Below are 25,673 nucleotides of genomic sequence, written 5' to 3'. Positions count from 1 at the left end.
AATAAAATACAAAATAGGCTGGGATGTGGCTCATTGGTCAAGTGCCTCTAAGTTCAATCCCCGGTACTACTACTACTACTACTACTACTACTACTATTACTACTACTACTACTACTACTACTAATAATAATAATAATAATAATGGCTTTTATTTGCTGATATTTAATAACCAAAGCTCTACAGCTACCATCATGTAGCCCCTTACAAGGGCAAGCAGGTGTGCCAGGAGGCATCTTTCCAAGAGACATCATCTAAATATGCAAGGATATGAGTTATTTCCATAGAAAACTGATTATTATTACCTCTAGAGCAAAATCAAATTTTATTGAAATGAGTCAGGTCCAAGGTCATTCCATAAAAAAGATGTTCCTATATAAGTAGAAACTGAAACACTCTTTAGACTATACTTCACCAACGTGGGACAAATTTTAGGTTGTTTATATTTCCACTGGGTCATGTACTCTGAAACATCTGGGAAAAGTAAACACCAATTCTAAATTCTATTAGGTCAGTAATGTAACCCTTGTCACAGCAGATGTAGAGCCAGTAGGACAAAAATTTGACAGGCTTTTTACTATCAGTCACAAAAGACAGAAAACTAGAGGGAAGCAGTGCATTTCATTAAGAATATTAAACAAGTCATTTGATCAGGACAGAATAAAAGTATATGTGATTAAAGCAAGGGGTTGATATATTCAATGTAGCTCTACCAACTGCAATGTGTCAATCTTTTTTTCTCAGAATGAGTCAACAATGGGCATGTACCCTCCCTAATTTGTTGCTTTGGATTGCATGTCATCTTGGTGTGGGCAGTATATAAGTGGTAGATGCTTTTCTGCTGATCAATATTGTGTTGTTGTTTTTTGTCATCCACAAATAAATGAACAGGACAAATGAAAATCAATACTAGATTTGTCAGTGGTGATGAGTAGACGCTGATGATTTCAAAATCCAAGAGTTCACAGCAAGACGATGAAAGGGAACTCACCAGACAACTATCAAAGATTGCAATACCAAGCTGATTAATTCTAAAATCCCCAAAGTGTTTTCCCTACCTGCCTTGTACAAGCAGATATAGCATTGGAAAAAAGAGTCATATTGAAAGACTATGTAATTTTGAATTGGAAAGAGGTATATAATGTGAGATTCCCTCTGAAAAATATTCATTGTTAAGACCAACTTGAGGTGGTAGACTGCCTGTCTCTCTTTGATTTTATTCTGTAACAAAGATAAAAATAGATGACTTTTGACTGATCTTTTGTTTTATATTTATTTTAGTTGTAGTTGGACACTATATTTATTTTTTTAATTTTATTTATTTTTATGTAGTACTGAGGATCAAACCCAGGACCTCGCACATGCTAGGCAAGCACTCTACTGCTGAGCCACAACCCCAGCCCCTGATCAATCTTTTTTATTTTAAATTCATAACAATTTATTTCTATTCCTAAAATTCTGAATTAAAGCCAATAAAATGTAACAACTGATAATCAATTCATTAAAACAGTTGACTTAGGCATCTGCAATGGTAACTTAGACCTCCACTCTTAACTCAATACTGATGGAAGTCATCTGCTTCCCAATCTCAGAAGGGCTCTGCAAGTCAATAAGTCGCTTGTGGATTCTCATCTGGAAATGACCCCTTGTCTTGGAACCTTCACCACAAGGTGTTTTTCTTGTAGTGATTCTCAGAAGTCTTGATAGGCAGGGGAACAAGTCCTTACACTTTGTGATTCTTTTCCTTTCCAGCACTGATAAAGTCAGCACACACTTTCTCCAGCGATTTCACATTGAGGCTGGTGAGGGTAATTCTAACTTGATGAATCTACTGATGACTTTCTGTTGTCTTTAAATGCCATGGCTGCAGCATGGCTTCCTGACCCACATGTTGCTGGGCAAGAGAAAACAGTGGTGAGGCAGGAGCAGAAGCAGGCAACAGAGCGCTCCACGGTACCCACAACCATGTCGCAGTCAAAAAGCTGATCAACTTTTGTCTTGTTTCAAGTTGCCTCTGTAGTTTTCACCTCAAAGGGCCATAACTACAAAAAAAAGAGACATTAATTCTGGATAATACACTATATTTACCAACTGTTAAAAGTCTTATCACAAAAAATGAAGGCATTAGTAACATCGACATCATAGGATTTTGTGACTTATAAATGAATTGATACAATGTGGAAAGCTTAGTACTGCACTCAGAGAGAGCTCAGTAAATTTTAACTGATATTATTATATAAAGAATTGTGTGGCTGGGCTTGGTGGTACATACCTGTAGTCCCAGCAGCTTGGGAGGCTGAGATCGGAGGATCACAAGTTCAAAGCCAGCCTCAGAAACTTAGCAAGGCCCTAAGCAACTTAACAAGAACCTGTGTCAAAAATAAATGAATAAAATAAACAGGGCTATGGATGTGGAAGGAAGGAAGGAAGGAAGGAAGGAAGGAAGGAAGGAAGGAAGGGAAGAATTGCTACTTTGCACACGTGAAATGCATTCCTCTTTTACTTAAGTGCCATTTTCTTAATTGATGTTTATGCACTGATAAAAGTAATAATAGTACATTAAAAGAACTATTGACTGAATAGAGGTAAAATTCAATGGCGGTTCCTGACTTGCCAGGAACTGGTCTTTTATATGATCTGGGAAAATTCGCTTAATCCTTACAGAATTCAACTTCTTCATCTGAATATATGGAGTTAGTCCGAGCAATTCTAAATTATTTTCTTGACCTCTGGTATCATTTAATTGCTATGATTAAAATACACTTTGTTGTTTATGAAGCCATAACCTAAACTGAGAAAATGTATCCATCATTCTGACTTTTACATGAGAATATTCTAATAAATATTTCTTCTTCTCTACATATATCTAAAAATTTTTTAAATACTTAGTTATGATGTCACTATACAAATGCCAAAGTTGCTAACCGTGGCATCCACACCAATAGCACCCTCTTATAAATGGAAACCTTTAATATTATATAAATTGAATACTGCTTCACTTTGGCCAATTCTGGCTTTTATTGTTCAAACATCTTCTTTCCACTAGCATATCATTATAATCTATTTAACCAGAATGAATGGAGTATATCTGCAATTTGGGGCTTTAGTGAACTTTAAATGATCTAAATATATCCTACTGGTTGCCTGAAAGTCACCTTTCTTTTCTTTTTTTGCTAAAAGAACCCTGATTTTATTCAGGTATCATTGGCTGGCCATGTATTTTAGAAAAGACTAAGTCCCCCATTGGTGAATCTTAATTAGTCTACACCATGGCCCTTTCAAGTGATTGATCTGGAAAAGAGCATGACCTGATTCTGGGGATGAGAATTTAAGGTTAGTCTATAGAGTGGCTTGTGGGAAATATCTGAGACAAAGTCATTTGCTGGCCATTATCTTCTCTGTGTGATGTCTGGAACTATAGGAGCTGTTTTGTGACCAAGATGGGAGACATCTAAGAGGCTGTGGAATGAAAGCTGGAAAAGTCTGATCCTTCTTGATTTTACTGAGTCATTGAATTCGTGAACCTTGGCATTTTATGAACTCTGGACTTCCTGTTATGTGAAATTATAAGTGCCCTTATTGTTTAAGTCATTTTAAGCTGTTTTTTTATGTTATATTAGAAAGCATACTTCCAGTATAAAAGAGTCAAAAAATCCAGCTGCTGTAACACCCAAGATCTTGGTGGCTTGACCCAGAAGAAATGTATTTCCAGTTTACCTATACAGTTAGACCTGGGTCAGCAGCAGTATCTCCATGCAGCCATCCACATCAAAGTCTCCTTCCAATAAGGCTCTACCAACTCTGTATACAGTCAAGTCATGGTGAAAGAAAAAGCACAGATGACACACTGTAGTATATAAATCTTTGCCTTGGAACCTCATCTAATTGTTTGAAAAGTAAATTTGGCAAACACATAATTATGTCTTTAATATATATAGCTGCTTTACAAACTCTGATAGAGTAACAATTTTTTAAAATAAAATCAGTGTTGACTTGATAGCTTGAAATAGCCATTGTCGTGTTTTAAAAGAAATATTTTGTTTATATATAGATTGTATAACCTCTTATTCCAACCCCCAGAAAATAGGGATTTGGTTTAAACACTGGAAAGTAATGCAAACTGGACAGCATTAATCATGTGATATATTTCCAAAGATCAAATGTATTTTTTAGAGGAAAGAAGTCCACTTACTCACATTGAATATTTGATGAAGTGTATAATAAAAACAATAAAATTTTAGTTTAGAACACAAAAGGGTATGTGATAATCATTTGTTGTGTGAACCCAAAGAAAATCTATTTCCTCTAGATGGTTTATTAAAACATTGAAATGTCTGTAATATCACTTTTGATTTTTTTCTCCTTTAATGTTCCTGTGCTAAACTATGAAGATTAAAGATTAAAAAGAGCTGTTGGATATGCTGTCAATGTTCTCTCATATATATATTTAGTTGTGTACATGCATTTTTAGATATTCTCAGTAGTCTAATTTTACATACTATATTTCAGGAATAAAGTTACTGGTGCAACCGAGCAGTCCAAAGATCAATCACAAACACTATCCAGTTGTTGCCGGTAGTCAATATCTAATACTTATGGGAGAAACAAAAACTCTAGGAAAAAGATAACACTGAGTCACTTGTAGGAGATTTCTCATGTCTGGTAGGTGACAGAGAAAGTGAAGCAAGACCAATCCCATTACTACTAGTTATGCTTCAGCCACTCCAATTTCATTCATTTTGCTTTTATTTCTGATGTGCAGAGACTGTTTGATGAATTTCCTTCTGGGGACAGGCCAGTCTTGGAAGAATGTACATTAAAAAGTCATAAAGAGTACATAATTTATTAAACCTGACTCATTATTGGAAACTGTTAGCATACAATTCCTTTAATAGGAATCATTGGTGGAGAAAATGACTATTGTTTTGATCTGATCACATAAGCTATGGCATAATTTTCCTTGTCTATGGTGATTTACCTAATATTGAACAACATGAATACTCAAACTCTGCTTGCTGCTGGAAAACAGACACATATGCTCTGTTGTGTTTTTTTTATTGATAAAAACAGCTTTACATTTTTATTATGTTTGCAACAAGTAAACTCTCCAAGTTTTCAGTAAAATGATTGAATAATTGAATAGAGTAGCTATATCACCAAGTGCAAAATGGACAAGAATAGGGATCAGTTTTACTGGAGGCCTTTCATCTATGAGCCAGGTACAGTGAGGAAAACAATCAATCCAAAAATGATGTCCTGCCAGGTACAGTGGTGAACACCTGTAATTCCAAACTCAGAAAGATGAGGCAAGAGGATTACAAATTTGAAGCCAGTCTCAGTAACTTAGCAAGACTTAGCCACTGAGCAAGACCCTGTCTCAAAATAAAAAAAATAAAAATAAAAATAAAAAGAACCAGGAATCTAGCATGTGGCTCCGTGATAAGGCACCTCTGGGTTTAATCATCAGTACAAAACAAAAAATAACAAACAAACAAGGAACAACAACAATAAAAACAACAAAACTCCATCTGCCTACTATGGGCAAAGAGAAAGGCAAGTCTTAACATTTTAAGGAAAAATAAAAATGTCAAGGGGCTAAGACAAGTTACATACATGAACATAGCTACTGCAGATAGATATAAGGCAACATATTTTTGAACTCTAAGGATACAGAAAGACTAAGTGTGATATTTCAGTGATACGGTTTGGTCAAGGAATAATCTTTACCTTATAGTTCTTTCTCTGACCTAGTCACATTTTTTTGCATATTTTCTAACATTATCTTACAAGCAAAATTATAGAACTAATTTATTTTAATGACTGGATAATTTTAAATAATATAGTAAAATTTGTTTCACTATTACCCTATTTGACCTATTAGAACATTTAGTTTTTTCCAGGTTTTTTTCTACTGCAAAAATGCTATAATAATCAATCTTGCAGTAATTTTGCCTTTATTTTTATAGGATGCATTACTAGAAGTAGAATTGCTGGTACCAGAGATATAGTACATTTTTTATTATTATAAATACATTGTCAAAAAATGTGTTCAAGTTCACCTCTCCCACAGAAAGGTCATGGCTTACATCTTGCTCACAGACTAGCTGTCGTTCTTATCAAGTTTTGCCCATCTGGTGAATGGGAAATAATCTTACCTGTGACTCTCACTTTTATTACCAAAAATTTTCAATTGATTTGTCACCCTTACAAATTTATGTAATGGCCATTCAGATTTACCCTTTTATTGAATTTTTATTCCCATCCTTTACCTACTTTTCCATTGGGTTGCATTTCTTCTAATAAATAATAGTTCTGTAAGTCCACTTGTAGATTTTTAATTTTTAGTCAAGTTACCTATGAATAGATTAGTAATTCTGAATCCCAGTGTTGCTGAGCACCAACTGCATATCAGTGCAGTGCTAGAAAGCTACCACAGTAGATATAACATGTTCTAATTTGGTAACAGAGCTAAGATAGATGTGGAAATATATATGTATATGTGTGTATATATATATATATATATATAATACCTAGGTATTATAAAGGAATATATGTAACATATATTACAAAGCAATATATAACAAATACTACAAATGAAATGTATCACAATTATTAATTAATTTAAGCTAGAGCTGTCTTAATGGAGCAACTGAACCATTTATTTCTGGTTAATATGGTCAAGAAAAAAATTTTAAGGAAGATTACATGAGCCTAGCCTTTCAGACATGGTATAATTTTATGTACAAAAAGCACAATATACATAAGAAAAATGATGAATCATTTTTTAAATGAGTGACTCAAGATCTAATAGAGTTGAACTAAGAACCATGACCTTATTAATTATTAGTTCAATTTCTTATTGTAACAATATAATATATAATTATCATACTCCATAACAGTTTAGAAGGATATAGATGTCTTTTAATTTTAGCTTTTTTTAATGTTATGTTTCTTGTTAAAAATGCAGAAAAATTTCTGTTTCTGTGCTTATAATTAAAATTTTACCAATCTCCTAATGTCATAATATATTTGTATATACAATATTGAAACATAATCTTTGAAAATCAGAAAAACACTGAAGTTGCCATAATACTAGTCTTCCTCCAATAACACTACAATTACTAAATAGTAGGTAGATATTCAGAATATAATACAACTTTTAAAAATATTTAACTTCAAATGAGATGGAATCTCTAAATTAACATGAGCTGTGGTTATTTTTGACTGTCTAACATATTATTATCTACTTTGGACACTGTCCATGGATTATTGAAATCCACATATAATTCATGTTTCAAAAGAGCCCTATCAGCTACCTGGAGCAAAAGATAAATACTAACCTCAATAACTCACTTGGGGGTTGGTTCTCTCTCTCAGCTGTACCAGTCTGAATATGTAGCTACTTCAAAGTCTCTCAAAATAAACATACAAATCCCAGAGTACCTAAGGCATTCTCAAAACAAGTGCCATGTTCATTCCATGCTCTCTCTCCATTTAACATGGCTGTTCCTCCCCACGGTGCCATCATTTACAGCACAGCCCCTTTGCATTTTTCACAGCCATTGCTAATCCCATGATCACAGCTGGGTACTACTGCTTTGGCCCTGAACATTTTGCTTTGCTATGAATGCTATTGCTTATCCTCTGTTGAGGAATGATACGTTCATCATCCCACCTGAATCTTCATCATCATCTTTCAGATAACACACTCTCTTATTAGGCACTGCTACCAAAGCACTGGAGACCATTAGGTATCATACCTGCCCAGTTACCCACAATAAAGAGTTTACAAATGACTCTTATTGATGCTATGAGACTGTTATAGGAGTCCTATTATAGTGAGTCCATTAAGAATTAATTAAAACTTCTTTCTTCCTGGAAGTCAGGATGAGAGCTGGAAGGTGGAGACAGCTTGTTACTCTCTGAATTTTTCTCTCTGCCACTGTTTGGCAAGGCAAGAGTAGGGAGTTTCTAAGATGTACTAGAGGGTAAGCTAGAGCTGTCTTAAAGAATCACTGAACCAAAATAATCTGCCCTGAAAAAATTAGGGCATCTTTTCAAGAATATAACTCTGTATGCCAGTAATCTCATACCAGGTTACCCGAGATCACTTAGTTAAGATCTTTGCTCCATGTCTGCTCACTCATCTTCCATATGTCCATGTTCCAACACTGGATGGATCAAAACTGGCCTGGAGAGCAAAAAAAGAAAGGAAGACAAGAATCAGGAAATATGAAGGATGCTGACAATACACATTTTCCCATTATGAATCTTGAACTTGAAGCAGGCTCTGGCAGGCATAAGGGACAAGTTACAATTTAAAATATGTTTGTAAAACATTCCAGTTCTCAAAATGAGATTCTGTGGCTAAAATTGCCAAGAATTGTTCTATTACAGGATGATACCAAAAAGTAGCTAGTGGAAAAATACCACTCCTACAAAGCAAGATAGAGTTTTGTTTTGTTTTGTTTTTTCCTCCTGAAAGCCACATATCTTGTTCTTTCATTTCAATCTAATGATTATTGAATTTTCATTCTGTGCCAGGCATGCTTCTTAGCTAAGAATATGAAGAAAAATGTATTGATTAACTTAATCCTCAATATAAATCTATGAGATGAACACTATTATTATCCACCCTGTTTTATAGGTAATGGAATTTAGGTACTGAAAGTTGAAATAACTCACCAAAAATCACTTAAATAGTGAGTGACACAGATGAAATAGATTATACACTATAAAAAATGTGTAAAAGCAGAAGCATTATAGGCCAAATAGAAATTCTGAATTTCAAGTGCAATTTTTGCTTCAGTAAAGACTATGTGATGCTTTCCTTTAAAATAAATAGCCTATAAGAACAGGGAAAAATGCATTAAATATTTATTTTATCCTCTCAGAGGCACTACATATATAAATCTATAATAAATTACTAGTAAGATGGAAAATTAAGATAAGAAATGATTGAACACATTTAATTCTCAATTATGGTTTCTGAATTTTGCTTATAATGAAGTGGAAAGCATATTAGATACTGTAGAAAAATAAAATTAGCGATGTAGAAGAAAATATAAGGCAATCTTCTAAAACATACAGTGAAGGGATAAAATAATTAAAATGAGAAAAAGTAGAATAAACAATACAGAGAACATATTTCCAAAACTTAATCAAAAGATATAAAAATAAATGGGGCAGAATCAATAAACAAACAATGGGAAATGTTCTCCATCTAATAAAAATTCATTCTGAATTTGAAAGTGCTATATTTCAAAAAAAAAAACAATAAAAAGAAAACAATATCAAAATATATCTAGCGGAATTGTCACAGTAAACAGGCAAAGAAAGAATCCTACAACCATCAAGGGGGAAAAATACATACAAAGAAATAAGATACAATTGGCCCAGATTGCTCTGCAACACTAATGGCAGGAGACTATGAGGCAATGTTTATCAAAGTCTGAAGAAGTTATCCAAGAATTCTGTTTTCAGGGAAGCTGTCAATCCATATGTGAAGGTAGCAGGAAGATATTGGATATGCAAGAGGCAAAAAACATTTCCCAGGTGCATTTCTGACCCTATGAATCAAAGACACTCTGAAGGACATGAAGTAAAATCCAGGAATCAGAATGTCATGCCTAGAATAATTGGCAGCAAACACTGACAAAATATAAATATCATAGAAGCTATTTTAACTGAACTCAACTAATAAGCATTATCCATTCCCCATGCAAATCATACTGATTCTTAGTGTATATAATAGTCTATTAAAGATATCATTAAAAAATTACAGACCAGTGTGCTTACAAAACACAAATTAATTTTCTCATAGTTCTAGAAGTTCATTATCAAGGTGCTGGCAAGATTGGGTGAGGCCTCCCTCCTTGTCTTGCAGCAGAAGACGTTCTTACTGTGTGTTCACCTGATCATTTCTTGGAAAGCATGTACTCCTGGTGTCTGTTCTTAAAAGGGCCAGGCCTATTGGATTTGTGAGTCACCTTTGAGACCTTATTTAATATAAATTACTTTCTTAAAAAGCCATATACCCTAATGCATTGAGGTTTAAGTCTTCCACATATGAATTTTGGGAGTACACAGCTTTGTCTATAATAAAGTTTATAACTAACAGGCTATTCTCAATTCCCTCTATGAAACCTACTAACTCTAAATGTTTATTGGTAAGGGTTACCTGAAGGGCAACGGGCTACCTCTAATTTTGCTACAGTCCTTTAGGTTATAAAAAAACCAACTGAGAGTCAGCTATGATAGTGTCTAAATCCTTTTAAACTAGTTATAATTAACATTTATATAAATGTTGACCAGACTAATGAAATAGGATTTTGAAAAGTATAAGGCTTTTATATCTAAGACTACTTATTATATTTGGAAAGACTTGATCACAAAATAGCTTTGGTTGAAGAAACTATAAAAGAATAAAAATAAAATTTATAAACTTCCAGAAAGATTATATCCTCAAAATGAAAACAAGTGTTTGAATTCTCATTCCAAATGAATGAATAGAAACTGAAAATTATGGACAATGTTTTGAGAATGTAACATGTAAGAAAGAAAAAGTAGAAATACAGTTAGCAGAAATGTCCTCAAAGAGATGTTTCAACCCTACATCTAGATATGAAACAAAGTACCTTTGTGTTTCATGTTAGAAGAAAGTGTTTAATTATGGTTGTATCATTTTAGCTGTTTTGGTTATTTAAGCAATTATATATCATAATTTTATAAGGATGCTCATATATTTATTCAAATAATAACATGAGACTGACTATAAATTATTTTATTTGAAAAAATGTATGTATATGTTTATTTAAATAATAGGTTTTATAATCCAAATTTCCATTAAAATTAAGTTATCAAGATGGCTGGGTAGGTTGTGCAATCTTCATATTTTTATGTGAGTATTATGTTTGTAGTTAATGTAGATGTTTGAGGAACTTGGTTGCAGGATTGGTCTAGGAAGAAGAGATGCTGAGTGCTCTGAAGTGCTGTGCTTGGACAGACATGCCTAGGAGAAGTTCTCACAGCATGTAGCTTTTCAGGGGCCAATTACAGGAAAGGAAGGAAGGCAAGAAAATTCTTGGGGAAGATAGAAATCAGGGATGGAGCTAATGCGTGGAAGTAATGCTTCTTCACGATATAGCTGTGACTCTCTTGGTCAAATATTTCAAAGGGCAATATTGGCATGGGATCCTATAATCATACAGCTGTATCTTATCAGCAGGCAGCAGAAGTGAAGTGAGGTTTCTTAAGGCATATAAAAGAGACAACTTTCTAAATAATTGGATATGAAACAGTTCGAGTTCCATACCAGCAGGCTTTTGAGCCAACATGTCTCAGCCTACAATGAAGGCCTAGAGTTCAATATACAGCAACCATTTGTGGCTCTTTTATATACATTTACTACATGTGTGTGTGTTTAATATATGCATATTTCATTTACTAATATTGTTTCATGCTAATATTTGTGATATTCAACAATGAAATTATCAAACTATAGTTGTGATAAATGATCACGAACAAGGAGAGGTTGAATATTTACTTCTCCTCAGTAAAAACAATTCAAGTAAACACAAAGACTATACAAAAAGAATTACTTGGGCATTTTTAGCAATTATAAATATATACTTTAATGTGTGTAGTTACATACAAAATATTTTAGTTTATGTAATATTTCCAAAAGAATAAACCATTTGGCATGTCTTTCAAAAGAAATTCTACTTATTTTCTGTTTTCACATCCTTATTTTTATTCTTCTTGTTTCCTTGGAGTTACTCTGGCATGGCTTCCAGGGAAAGAAAGTCAATTGGAATACATATTATTGATGTTACATTAACAGACACCACAACTAGCAATGTGAACCATGAATATAAGCACATAAAATACAAATGGCTTTAATGTCAGTGTGGGGTGGAGGAAATAATAAATAACATCTTTAAAAATGTGTGAAATGGAAATAAAACATCATTATAATAAATTAACAAATAGGACCCATTAGGCTTATAAAAATGCAAAGCACTATGCACTTTAAATGAAGTTAATAAAACCAAATGGGAAATATTTTATTAAGAAGCTGTTAAAAAATAAAGAATTGCTAAGATAACTGTCAGTTGAAAGCTTGATTTGAAAATAAAATAATAGTAATAATAAGAATTGGGATGTATGTTAGGGAAGGAAAAGCAGAATAGCTTAGTTCAATATATCCATAGGAATCATTTTGCAGTAGGTAACTAGATGAATGCATACATTTTCTTTCTAAAACTACCACACATAGGCAGCTGTTGTTCTTAACTCAAAGTCTACTAGAAATAAATAAAACAAACTACTATATAATGTATACTTTTTTCATAATTTCATAATGCCTATCTTCCCCAAAAGACTATAGATTTTTTAAATATAAGAAATACATATTGGCAGATTCTCCACTGTATATTTAACTCATAGGTTCTGATGGTAGAAACTTAGAAAGCACATGTCAAATGGATTAATAAACACAATGGGAAGAAAAACAGCCTGGATTCTTATTCTACCTTAAGCATAAATCCAGGGGTTAGCCAATTAACTCTACTATCTCTTTTGAGTTCTACTATGTTAAAGTGTTTTGATTTGTTTCCTTCCTGAAAACTCTCATTCCAGGCATAGTTTCCCAAACTCGTTTGCACTTTCTTCATTTCCAAATAGAGAACATTCTTTATGCATGAATTGGGGAAATGTTACCTAGTTTCCTCATTAAACCAGAAAGAACACCTGATCATCAAAGCAAAGGACCAACTTCAGAGCATCTATCAGAAGCTCAGTCAGATTGGAGTAGATCTAAAGCCACTGAGCTGAATAACCTGTGGCCAGTGAGCCATTAATGCTCCCTTCAAAGATCTCTTTTGTGACTCAGAAGAGAAGCCAGTGTTCACATCTCACAGAATCTCCTTCCTCTTTGATCTTGGGTTAGAGTTCTCCAGTGAAAGGCACTGGCAAAAGATTTAGAGAGCAGAAGAGGAAATTCTCTTAGGCAGCTGGGCTCATTTACATAGACAAACCTGAGATTTACAGCTCTCTCCTGGAATGTTTTTGCAAACTACCCTTTCACTAATGAAGGCTGGGGGAATCGGTTGAAATTTCCTGGAGATGCCAAAGAATTAAAGCAGTTCTCAGGCAAATTGTTTTTAAAACTACCCACTTGGATATTTCAAGTTGAGTTATTTGGTGGAATTTTTCCTGAGATTTTTTTTCCCCTCAGTATCTCTAACTGTTGTATGAGCCACTATTTCCTATACTAAACTTTTGTCTCCAAAGCACATGGTGAATGAATAATTAAGTAAATCATCTTAGACAATACTGTTGGTACAGACAAAAAGCAAAAGTAGAAGACCTCACCTCATTGTTTTTGTATCTACAATAGCTAACAGCAAAATCATTTTGTATAAGAAATACTCATCTCTGGTTTTTGGGCTTCTCAGCATTTTCTAAGAATGAATCCTAATATAATAAATAGGATGGACCCTTTGGGCTGGGGTTGTGGCTCAGCATTACAGTGCTTGCCTAGCACATGTGAGGCCCTGGGTTCCATCCTCAGTGCCACATAGAAATAAGTAAATAAAGATATTGTGCCCAACTATAACTAAAAAATAAATATTAAGAAAAAAGAAATAGAACTGATCCAAACAACTTCCTAAGCTTTTAGGAAAATTACACATTGTTGTGCTTCTCACCCCTTTTGAGACAAAAGTAGTCTATAAATTCGCTCCTTGTTCAGTGTTTCCATTGCTTTTGATGCATATAATTTTGATACATTAAAACAGCATATTCTTGCTAGCTATAGGACTAACCTTCTCTTCTACATAACTATACATGGTGTATCTGCATGATTTCCTACACTCAAAGCCACTGCCTTGACAGATACTATTACTAAACTCTTCTCTCTGATCCTTACTTCATATTTTCAGCCTTTCTCTTTAATGCTATTATCTTTTGAGGTTTATGGAAAAAATATGCTATTAATACTTACACTATGACTAAAACTCAGAGTATTTACATTATAGTTTTCACAAACCATTTTTCACAGTACCTTGGAATTAAAAATGCAATCATTTTAAAATTCTGTGGGGTAGACATATGAAGTGAGAATTTGTGCTCCAGCTCTCTCAATGACAAGGTCCTAAAGATTCTACTTTGGACTATTGAATTACTCTCTGAATTGTCTTCTCCATACCCAACCAGTCTCCCTCCCCATTCCCAATTTATTCCAGAAATTCTGTACTACATTCTATGAGAAGTGGGACCATGTGGACCTGTTCTGAGATATTATCACCCAAAGAGAAATGTTCTTTCACATTTAGGCCCTCACAAACTTATCAGCACTAAGTTAGATGCAGAAGATCTGGTGGAAGACAGAAGGCTCTAGAAGATCATGTACAGAGCCTGGATTTCTGAATTATTGTTTGAAGTGGAACCTCCCTCTGACCCACATTGGATTACATTATGAGCAGGGAAAAATGTTTGTTAAGCCACTGAGATTTTAGGAGCTAATGGCTAAGAGTATGTGGGAATAATTGATTAAATAGACTAGCCTATTATATGTAATCTCTAATATCTCTCTACAAAATAGAATCTGAATATTTCAGAATAATTTTCTAAGATCTCAATCCAGTAAACAATTCTAATGCAATTTTCTCCCTTTCACAGACTTCATGCACAAGATTAGCTGAACAAACCATTGATATAATTTTTAAAAACTGGTAATAAATTCATTTGCTTTCTTCCACTTGGAATTCCTTTTCTTAAATATTTTCCTTTTGAAATCCTACACATATATCCATCAAGTTGACCAAATTACCAAGGTCACTGTGCTTTTGTGAATGTACATGTATGTGTGGGCACACACACAACAATATATACTTTGAGAGTTGTCATGACAATAAAATAAGGTTTGACTGGTAAAAATAAAGATATTACATGATACAAAAAAATAAACCTTCTTCTATTCCTGGGGTTTTCAGCTTTCTGTTTTTTAAATGATCCATAAATTAGCTTCTTTTGAGGAAAAGAAATTCTGACTTCAAATGAAAAGCCAAGTCTCACATTATATTTCATATTCAGTATCACAGTGTATTGGACAAAATATTAAGCAAACATTGAATGTCAATTTCAGCTTCTGAAACTGTCTCTAGGTTTATTTAAAGACATGAACTATGTATTATGACCATTGCATTATTTTAGCAGATTTGTTTGATGCAACAGAGGTAGAATCCATAATCAGTCTGATGAGTGATGGTTTATATATATAAAATCCTAAGATATTCTAAAGTCTATGTGTTTACTGATCAGAATTCTGAACATGGAAGGTATCTCCTTCATGTTACATACAAATAGGCTTCATGCATGGGAAAACATGGAACCTTAAGCCTCAATTGACATTTGGAAGAAACAATCTGTTTGCATGGAGCACCATCTGTATACAGTTATTGTCTATCAAAAGGATCTATGAACCATTGTCTTTTGAACAATCACACAAGTCATTGTATCATTCTTGTTGAGTAGTGAGTAGCAGAAAATTATCACTTAGCTAGAAAGTAGGCTGATTTTCACTTGGAAAAATCATAGAATCTTGATTTCCCTCTTTCAGAATAAAAGTCAATTCTTGTCAATATTTAAATTGTATTGTGGCAAGCAGGAAGTCAGGTTTACTTCTTGCTTTTCTGAGTATCTAAAACCATTAGATGACCAAAAATGGCTTGAGGGTGCCTCTCCAAATGCTGCCTCTCAGAGCTTTTTACACACAATAAGCAGACAAATATTTGAGGAACTCAATTAAAGAAACTGATGTGGCATCTAAACACACAAATGGGGATTTTTAAGAAAACATAAATGCATTTAGATTAAATGAATTGTTTTCTTTCTGCCTTGTTTTGGCATAAACACACCACAATAAAAAAAACTAGAAAAGATGAAAATCCACTGCCTATTATTTTGGAGAGGGACAAAAGCAATATAAGCCCTGCTGTTTGTGAACATAAAAGAAAATTGCTTATCTGACTCAGAAAGGAGTTGGATTAACTCTCAAAACATCATTCCTTTTATATGTATCTTTTCCTTTTTATCCAGGCTTGATTTTTTTTCAGGTTTTTAAGCTAAGATTATCTACATACAAGCTTGATAATATAGTCAAGCAGAAGCAAAGCTTAATAACTCTGATGAATTTTTACTCACAAATTGGATGTCAATGTGGCACAATTTTCCAGAGGCAATGAGTCTAATTAGGTCTACTCCCTAACTTTTTTATCTGAGGGATGGTATGACTAAATTTTAATTATACAAAACAACATGTTTCCAAAATTATACATTTTGAAGACATAAACCATATTTTAAAGTAGCCACATATACATAAAAAGGTAAAAGTCTATTACCTAATTCTTCAAATAAAATATTTACTGCTAAACTTCTATTTGGAAAAATTGAATAAGTGTTCATGGGTTATTTCTGGGACGGTTTCATTTTGCTTACATTCTCAAATTGCTATTTACCTATAAGATTTTAAGCATCCATATAAATATAATGATAACCTAAGAACAGAAAATTTTGTAAAGTATGTTGGTAAATTTAATTAAATTTGCTCTTTCATAACTACTAAAGACTATAAATGATTCTTATAACATCTAAACTGACAGAGGAGAAAAACTAAAAGGATGGAGAAAATAGGAAAAGACAGAAGGAACAATCTATGATAACAGTATATGATATAATATGATAGAAATATATTCAATTGTTATAGAAATTACATTATTAAAATGAACAAATTACTGATACCTATAAAAATATAGATATTTCTCACAAGCCTAATGTTAAGTGAATAAAGTTCAGAAAAGAGTGTCTACTATATAATTGCATTTATATACCAATGAAAAAAGATGAAAAACTAAGTAATACTAAATATGCCAATTGTTTTAGTCAGCTTTTTGTTGCTGTAATCAAAAGACCTGACAAGAACAATTTTAGATGAGGAAAAGTTTATTTGGGGACTCCTAGTTTCAGAGGTTTCATTCCATAAATGGCCAGTTCCATTGCTCTGACTTCATGGTAAAATGTCATGCCAGAAGACTATGATGGAAGAAAGCAGCTCAGGACATGGCCACCAGGAAGCAGAGAGAGACTAAGCTCAGTTCCCAAAATATATACCCCCCAAGGCACACCCTTATGGACCCTTCTCCTTCAACCACTCCCTACCTGCCTACAGTTACCACCAACTTAATCCTCATCAAAGGATTAATGCACTAATTAGATTAAGGATCTCTTAATCCAGTCATTTCACCTCTGCACTTTCTTGCATTGTCTCACACATGAGGTTTGGGGAGACACCTAATATCTAAACCTAAACACTAATGGATTGAATATTCAATTTAATGAATATGTCAATTTTCCATAATACTTGGAAGTCTGATTATAAAGCAAAGAAGCAAGAATATATAAGAAAATTTGGAAATTACTAATTGTTTATGTATATAATATATAATCAAGAATTATCTTAGAATTATAGTACTTTGAACAGCACACATTTACAAAAAGGCAAGCAAATAGATCAATAAGATATAATGACACATCCCCAAAGAGTACCATACATCAAAGGAAATTGGATATAAAATAGAGATAGCATTATATATTGCTGAGAAATGTATGGATCAGTCAAGAAATGAAGCTAAGATGGTTGATTATCCTTGTAAAAATTGAAATAAAATGAAATACATTCTTTCCAACCTGAAAAAAAATCAATTTCACATACATTAAATATCTGACTGTAATTTACACTTTCAAACTTTTAGAAAGCTACATTTACAGCCTAGGTTAGGGAGAAATTTCTCAAGACACAAAAAGTACAAAACATAAGTGAAACAATTGATAAGTTTGACTATGTTAAAATTTTATGTTTTGATTAAAGAAATACTTTAACAAATATTTTAAAACCAGCTATATAGACTTCTGTTTCAGAAAGAAAAAGTAGACATACACTTCCCTTTTTCTGCAACTACAGTAGCCAAGAACCTACACACACACACACACACACACACACACACACACACACAAATACAAGAAGAATCAGAATAAGGAAGAGAAGAAAACACATATCGATTAGGGACCTCAGGATCAAGGAATGACAGAGATGACTACCCTAGTTGTTTTTTGTTTGTTTGTTTGTTTGTTTGTTTGTTTGTTTTTCTGCCTCAAATAATTCATACTGGATGCTGAAGACAGGGAGAAAATCTGAAAATGCCAGTGGGCACACACTGAAAAATCCCAGGAAAAGCTTGCTATCTCAGGCCAAAAAACAAAATAGGAAAGAGGCAACCTAGCAAGACAGAAAGCTTTTAGACCATAATTGATCTATTACAGAGCAATTCCAAGAGCCACATAATAAATGTGGTACCACCCCAACACTTCTCACACTGTTGAGAGTAGAACCAAAACTCCCATGCTTGCCACGTTGTGCTGTGGTGCCACAACCCCTAGTTTGGGTACTTTCAGAGAAGGCTAAGTGAGGATACAAGATTGTTATTCCTGCAGGACAGTAACCAGACATCTCCTTCTCCTTATGGGACTGCATCACAGCAGGCCCAGGGAAGGTGAGGATGACTTACTACCCTAAAAGAGCAATGATAAGAGCCAGCTCCCTCGCCTCCCACCAGGTGTGAATGAAGGCCTGCAGGGGAGTTACACCTCTGACAAGGGTGAGGTAACCTGACTCTTCCCTGGCTAAAATGGTCCCACAAAGGCCTTGCTATTACACAGACTAGAGTTGGTGTTTCACAGAATGTGCAAAACACTCAGGCTTCAATCAAAAAGCACTTATACCTAGAAGCAGAAAAATCTCAACCTGAATGAGGGAAGACTGTAACAGATGGAAACACTGAGATGTCACAGATGTTACAATATCTGAAAAGGATTTTAAAGTGGCCATCACAAAAGTACTTGAAGAAGCTATTATGAACATGACTGAAACAAATGGAAAAAAAAAGTCTCAGCAAAAAATGAGACATTTAAAGATAAACCCAATAAAAATTTTAGAACTGAAATTTATAAAAAGTCAATAGATATGTCAACAGCAGAATGGATAGGACACTGGAGAGAATCACTAAACGTGAAGAGAGAACAATAAGAGTTATTCAATCTGCAGAGCCGGGAGAAAAGAGTGAATGGAAAAAGACTATGACAGAAGATCAAGCATTTGTGCCATTGATGTGCCAGAATAAGAGGTCAAAAAGGATGAGGTTTAAAAATTACTTGAAAAGACTTAACCCAAATTTGATAGAAGTTATAAATTTACAGATTAAAAAGATGAGAACTCTCCAAATAGGATAAACTAAAATTAATCCATGCGAAGATACATCATAGTTAAGCTTCAAAACAAAACAAAGAAAAGCTCTTCCAAAGGCAAACTTTTGAGAACATTCATTGAGAGACAACAAACTAGTTTTTGTAAAGGAGCTAATCTAATTAAACATCAGATTTCTCACCTGAATCCATGCAGGTGAGAAGGAAGTGGCATACCATTTTTCAAAAGCTGGAAGAACTGTCACTAGACAATTCTTGTGAAAATATTCTTCAAGAATGAAGACAAATAAAAACATTCTCAGATGAAGGAAAACCAAGGCAATTTGTTTCCAACAGAACTTAAATGTAAAACGTTCTCAGTACAATAATCGAAAGATAGAAATTAGGAGATGGATAAAACCCAAGCCTAACTATCTTAAAGACAATAAGATACTCTCTTTAAATATAATTACATATGTAGGTTTAAAATAAGTGGTGAAAAAATATATGCCATGCAAACATTAATCAAAAAAGCACTGTTATTATATTAGTGTTCAATAAAGTAGACTTCAGAGAAAAGAAAATTATGAAGAAAAGGAATAGATACCACATAATGATAAACTACCAAGATGAAAGAGCAACCCTAAATGTGCATACACAAATGACAAAATTGCAAAATATGTGAAGCAAAAAGCAGATAGACAAAAAGGAGAGAGAGAAAAATTTACAGTTAGAGACTCCATCACTCCATTTTTATATTTTATATATTTTTATATTTTATAGAATTACTACCAAAAAGGGGGCATAAAACTCAAAACATTATTAATATAGGGTTTAATTGACATTTATAGAATGTTCCACACAATAGTAACAGAATGCCTGTTCTTTTCAAGTGCTTACAGAACATAAACCAACATCAGCTGCACTATGTTTAACAAAACAAACTTCAAACAAATTTTAAAAATTGAAAATTATATAGGGTGTTATATAGGGTTATAACAAAAACAAACGTGAACTAGAAATCAATAACAGAAACATAAAAGGAAAAATTGCCAAGTACATAGAAACTGAATGGTCATAATTCTAAATAAACCATAGTAAAAAAAAATAAATCTTAAAAGAAACATTTTTAAAAAAATAGAGTAAAATGAATGAAAATAGAAGTCCGACATATAAAAATCTGTGCAACAGAGCTAAAGAGGTGCTGAGAGATTATTTATAGCACTAAATATTTATATTAGAGAATATGGAACTGTTCATATCAATAATCTATATACTCACCTTACCTTTTATGAAGTTACCAAATTGAAAAACAATACATAAAATGAAAAAAAAAAAACTAGAGCTCCTTATTCTTCCTGAATATAGTTGTAAAAATACTTGTAACAATAGCAAACAGAATTTAGTAATATGTAAAAAAGAATTATGAACTATGCCCAAATGCAGTTTATTCCAAAGACACAAGTGTGGAGAATGGTGACTTAGATTGTGGTCTCTGACTGCCTTGGATCTGTAGCTGCAATTTGGTCTGGGAATTTTCTGTGCAAAGGTGCAGGACAAGATTGCCCAGGAGCTATGGTGATGCCCTGCCTGAGGAAGTTCTGTGCAAAGGCACGAAATTATATCAGTTTTGACCTTGTGCTCAGACCCCCAGCTGTCAGGGATAGAGAATTCCGAGCATAACAAGATAATTATAATAGCTTGCAAGCTCTAGGACTTTCAAGTCTGCTTGCTTTGCACAAACTTTCCCACAGAAAACCTTTTGATGACAAAAAAAAAAAAAAAAACCTATATAATAAACGTGCTGTTCTAGTTCTGGGTCACTATTTCTCCATTAGAGTTCAGTGTCCCATCTGGTCCTAGCTTTCTCTTTGTAAATGTTTGTGTGTCTTTCTTCTTTCTTAATCCCCCATCACCCCTCACGGGTCTTTAGGGTTCAGTCGTGCAGGTCATGGTACACAAGATTGGTTCAATAATTGAAAATCAAAGTAATTCACGAAGTTAAAGAAAGCTGAAGGAGAAAAGCATGAGTTCACATTAATTGATGTAGAAAAACACATTTAATAAAATTCAACCTACTTGTGTTTAAAAAAAGAAGAAAAAGAAAACAGAAAATTCTTCAGCTTGAGAAAGATCATCTATCAAAGAAACTACAGCTAAATTCAGATGTAATGATAAAAGACTGGAAGCTTGTTTCCCCAAAACTGAAAAAAGCAATGATGCTCACCAGTTACTAAACATAGTACTGGAAGTTCCATCCAGTTCCATAAAGTAAGAAAAGAAAATGCAGGAGATTTAGAGGAGAAAGGAAGAAATAAAACTGCCCCAATTTTCAGAAGATATAATCATTTGTAAAAGAAGTTATACTCATTGACAGATGCTAATCTCAAAAGGTCACATACTGTTTAATTCCATTTATATTTCATAAAATAGTAGAATTACAGAGATGAGTAATAGACTAGTGGTTGCCTGGTTGGGGACAGTGGAGAAGGAGGGAGGCTGGTATGACTCTGAAGGGACAGCATAAAGGAGGCATGGACTAGTTTGTGGTAGTGGACTAGTTCTCTTGGTTATGGTAGTGATTACATGAATTTATACTTATGATAAATGCATATAAAAAAACAACTGTGTGCTGATGTTAAATTCCTGGTTTTGATAATGTACTAAATTTATAGCTGGGAAAAAACAGATGATTTGCATGTAGATCTTCTCTATATTATGTTTGCAATTTCTTGTGAATCTATAATTATTTCGAAATACATGATTAAAAAAACACAAAATAGAAAATATGTGCTCTTTATGTGGGTCTCAATTGCTATGAATAACCTAGGGATCTATAAGAAAAAGCAAAGAATCCATTAGAAAATGTCTAAAAAAGATGACAGGAAATTTCTAGGAGAGGAAAAGATGTGAGCAGACAGCATTAATCTACCACTTCATTGTGTTACTCTCTACTTCCTGTGCATTTGGAGAATGCCATTGATAAAACTAGAATTTCCCCAAGCTATAAATGATAAAGTGAACACAGATTTTCTCATGCAGTTTCTAAGTTCTCCATTTATTTGTATGTAATACAATACTCAGACTTAAGAATAAAAATGACTTCAATCAAAAAGTCTTTGAAGCTTGCACTGTGGCACAAGTCTGAAATCCCAGCAGCTCCGGAGGCTGAGGCAGGAGGATTGCGAATTCAAAGGTAGCTTCAGCAAAAGCTAGGTGCTAAGCAACACAGTAATGTCAGGAGCCATCCATGGGCTGTGTGTGTGAGTTATGTGCATTTGAGCATATGAGAGGACTGGTCTGTCATTGTGTGTTCTTTGGACTGTGCAAAGAAAGTGTGCCCTTTCCTCTCGCTCTGCCTGTGTTTCCACAGGCAGATTGATTGCCAAGATGTCAATCAATCTACTAACCACAAGCCATCAGGAATCTAGACTCAACCCCCTGAAACCTGACCCCTTGCCTTATTTGGGTGGAATATTTTATCAATGGTTTCTCCCCAATAAATAGGGGGGTTTCAGGTGTGCTCAGCCTTTTCCTTCCTCTTGCCTCCCTTGCTCTCCATGCCCTCTAGCATGAGAGCTTGATTCTTGAGGGTGCAGAGCCATGCTGAACCCTGGAAAAGGTATTTTCTGTGTTTGTGTGGTCTCTTTGTTGCCAGCCCAATAAACCCGGAATGAGCCTGATTCCGTCACATATTGTGACATAGTGTGACCTTGTCTCTACATAAAACACAGAATAGGCTGGGAACGTGGCTCAGTGGTATAGTGCCCCTGAGTTCAATCCCTGGTACCCTCCCCCCAAAAGTTATTTGAAATGCAAAACCTCAATATATATATCATAACACCATTTCTAAACTGCTAGCATTAGAATTCAGGATCTCCTCCTGTATAACTATTTTAAAAATACCAATAAATTAATGAAAATACCACATTTATTTTATTGCATAAATTATACTTATAGATAGTGAAATATATGTTAAGAGAAATGGGGGCATGGGTTGTGTGGATAGTGTAGTTTATAGAACTCCACAAAATTGCAGTCTATCTAAGATACACAGAGTTTAGCAACTCGGGCTGACAAGGGATTTTTTTAATCAATTGCAAGTTGTCATTTTGAGCCCCAGTGCCATGATTTCTGCCTCAATTCAACTAAATTACTATGTGTGTCTAGTTCTGACCTGAAGGGAAGTAAACCCTCTACTACAGTGTCAAAGCTACTTTCTATTATAACCAGATATCTCTCAGAGCTCAAGATTCACAAGAAAATAAATCTCAGCACAAACCAAAAGGAAATAAACATTCCATTCAACAAACTTCATCAATCTGATGTTTGGTCTAGCTCATAACACACCTGAGGTGAATACGTATTTTCCATAGCAGTATACATTTCTAGAAAGGGAACAAACCCAAAAATAAAGACTTGGAGTTTGGGGTGAGAACCTAAGTTAGCACAAGCATTCCTGAACTGTTGGAGATGTGTAAGTTTCTTGAGGGCATCCAGTGCATTGTCATTACAATCAGAGTTTCTTTCCTTACAGTGGCAGATTCTTCACTGTGGTATTTTAGATTAGAATATTATACATTGAAATAATAATTTTAGATTAAGCCATTCAAAGAAAATATGGAAAAAAAGTATCAACTAGCATCATTTGGGAAAAGAATAATGTTTGCCCTTTTATGCTTTCATAAAATTTTAAAATGATTTGTACAAGTTTGTTTTGTTAATAATAAGAAACAGAGATGTTTCAGGTGTTTTGAATTTTACATTTGTTGAATAACCTGATTTCAACTTAACATGGATTTACTTGTAGTGTGAAATTAATGGATTACTGAATTTTTAAAAAAATAGATTTCCCAATATGTTTTCATATTTCTGAAAAAATTCTCCATTTCTTAAATAAATAAAGTGTGTGTGTATTATTTAACTATAATGCATTCCAAAGTAAATATTCTTTATTATAAATTACTTTGTAACTTAGTTAACATTTTTTCTCAGAAAGTTCAAGTTGAAAAATCTTATTGCCAGATATAGTTCGAAAATATAAATTAAATTGGTGAAAAGACCAATGGTATTCCTTTACTTCTCACTATCTAAGTTATCAAGGGCTTGAAAAAATTAAATAATGTATTAAAATTTTTGTTCACAAATGTGATTAATATGTTATTAAAAGGTGATACTCAAGCAAAAGAATAATTTCAAGATAATTAATCATTTTCTACTTTTTAAGTACTAAAATATTTCTTAGTTATTTGTTTTTCTACACCCCTATTCTCTACTTAGGAAAAAAATATTTCAAAAGTGATTATCTGGTTTAATAATCAACATAAATTTGTACAATTAGAAGAAGCTACCAATGTATATATAAAATCATTTTAATGACAAAATGTTCCATTTTCTGATTCACTTATATTAAAGCTAGCATTGTTTCTACATGTATATATTCTTTTTCCCCAATCCAATATGATTTTTTTAATTTTTAATTTTTTTTAATTTCCTACCTTAGATTTGTTTAACATTTTAAAAATATCTATTTGTTGAGAGTAAAAAAAAATTCTACTATTTACTCAAAATCAACCATTAAAGTTAAAGCATTTCAAAAGCAGCCTAGGGGGGCAAAAAAAAAAAAAAACAGTATGTGTGACATTTTCAGACAATAGCAAAGAATTAAATGATTTTCATGGTTATAGAAAAACTTTATTTTAAATGCCAAAACAATCTATTTATACCAAACTGCTTCATCATGACCAAATATAAGTAATACTATATCAAATACTAACTTCATATATTATATGGAACTTTGCTATCTATGAAATGCATTATTAAAAGTAGTACGACAGGTATGGTAAAATCTACTGCTTATATGCCTTCAGCTATATTAAGTCGGATCACAAACTGAAAGACAAATGTGTCTCATGAGATAAAGAATAAAAAGAACAACTCCGTGGATTATTATCTTGTCACTTCCTATATATCCAGATTTACTCTGTAGCTATTCTTTTAAATGAGTGAAGAACTAGAATACATACAGTCTATACCATATTTCTGGCTAAAACCTCTCTTTCAATTTATTCTTTTGTTCTTAAATGATTACATTCAAACCCATGGTCTCAAATCAATTCCTATATTGATGATGCTCTAAATTAGCTATATCTCAGAATTCTTCTTTGTAATTCACTGTGACAATGTCTATTCAGTATCTCTATCTGGATATGTAATGAGTTCCTAAATTTCAACATATTCAAAATTGAACCAAAGTTTTTCAGTCCTCAAGAGTTTCCAATTTTACATCCTACAAATTATTTTACCTATTCATTTAACTCCATCTCCTTTCTGAACATACCAGCTGAATCTATCATCAACTATGACCAACAGCCTTT

General features: G+C 33.4%; 1 pseudogene; it reads right to left on the bottom strand.

Moving 5' to 3' along the window:
- Positions 1–1,512: 1,512 nt before the first annotated feature.
- On the bottom strand, positions 1,513–1,859 carry LOC114086644 (small ribosomal subunit protein uS10-like; annotated as a pseudogene).
- Positions 1,860–25,673: the final 23,814 nt, after the last annotated feature.

Source organism: Marmota flaviventris, chromosome 5, assembly GCF_047511675.1.
Source record: "Marmota flaviventris isolate mMarFla1 chromosome 5, mMarFla1.hap1, whole genome shotgun sequence".
Taxonomy (NCBI): domain Eukaryota; kingdom Metazoa; phylum Chordata; class Mammalia; order Rodentia; family Sciuridae; genus Marmota; species Marmota flaviventris.
Note: the sequence above shows the minus strand (reverse complement) of the source record. Positions and strands in the feature narration are given on the sequence as shown.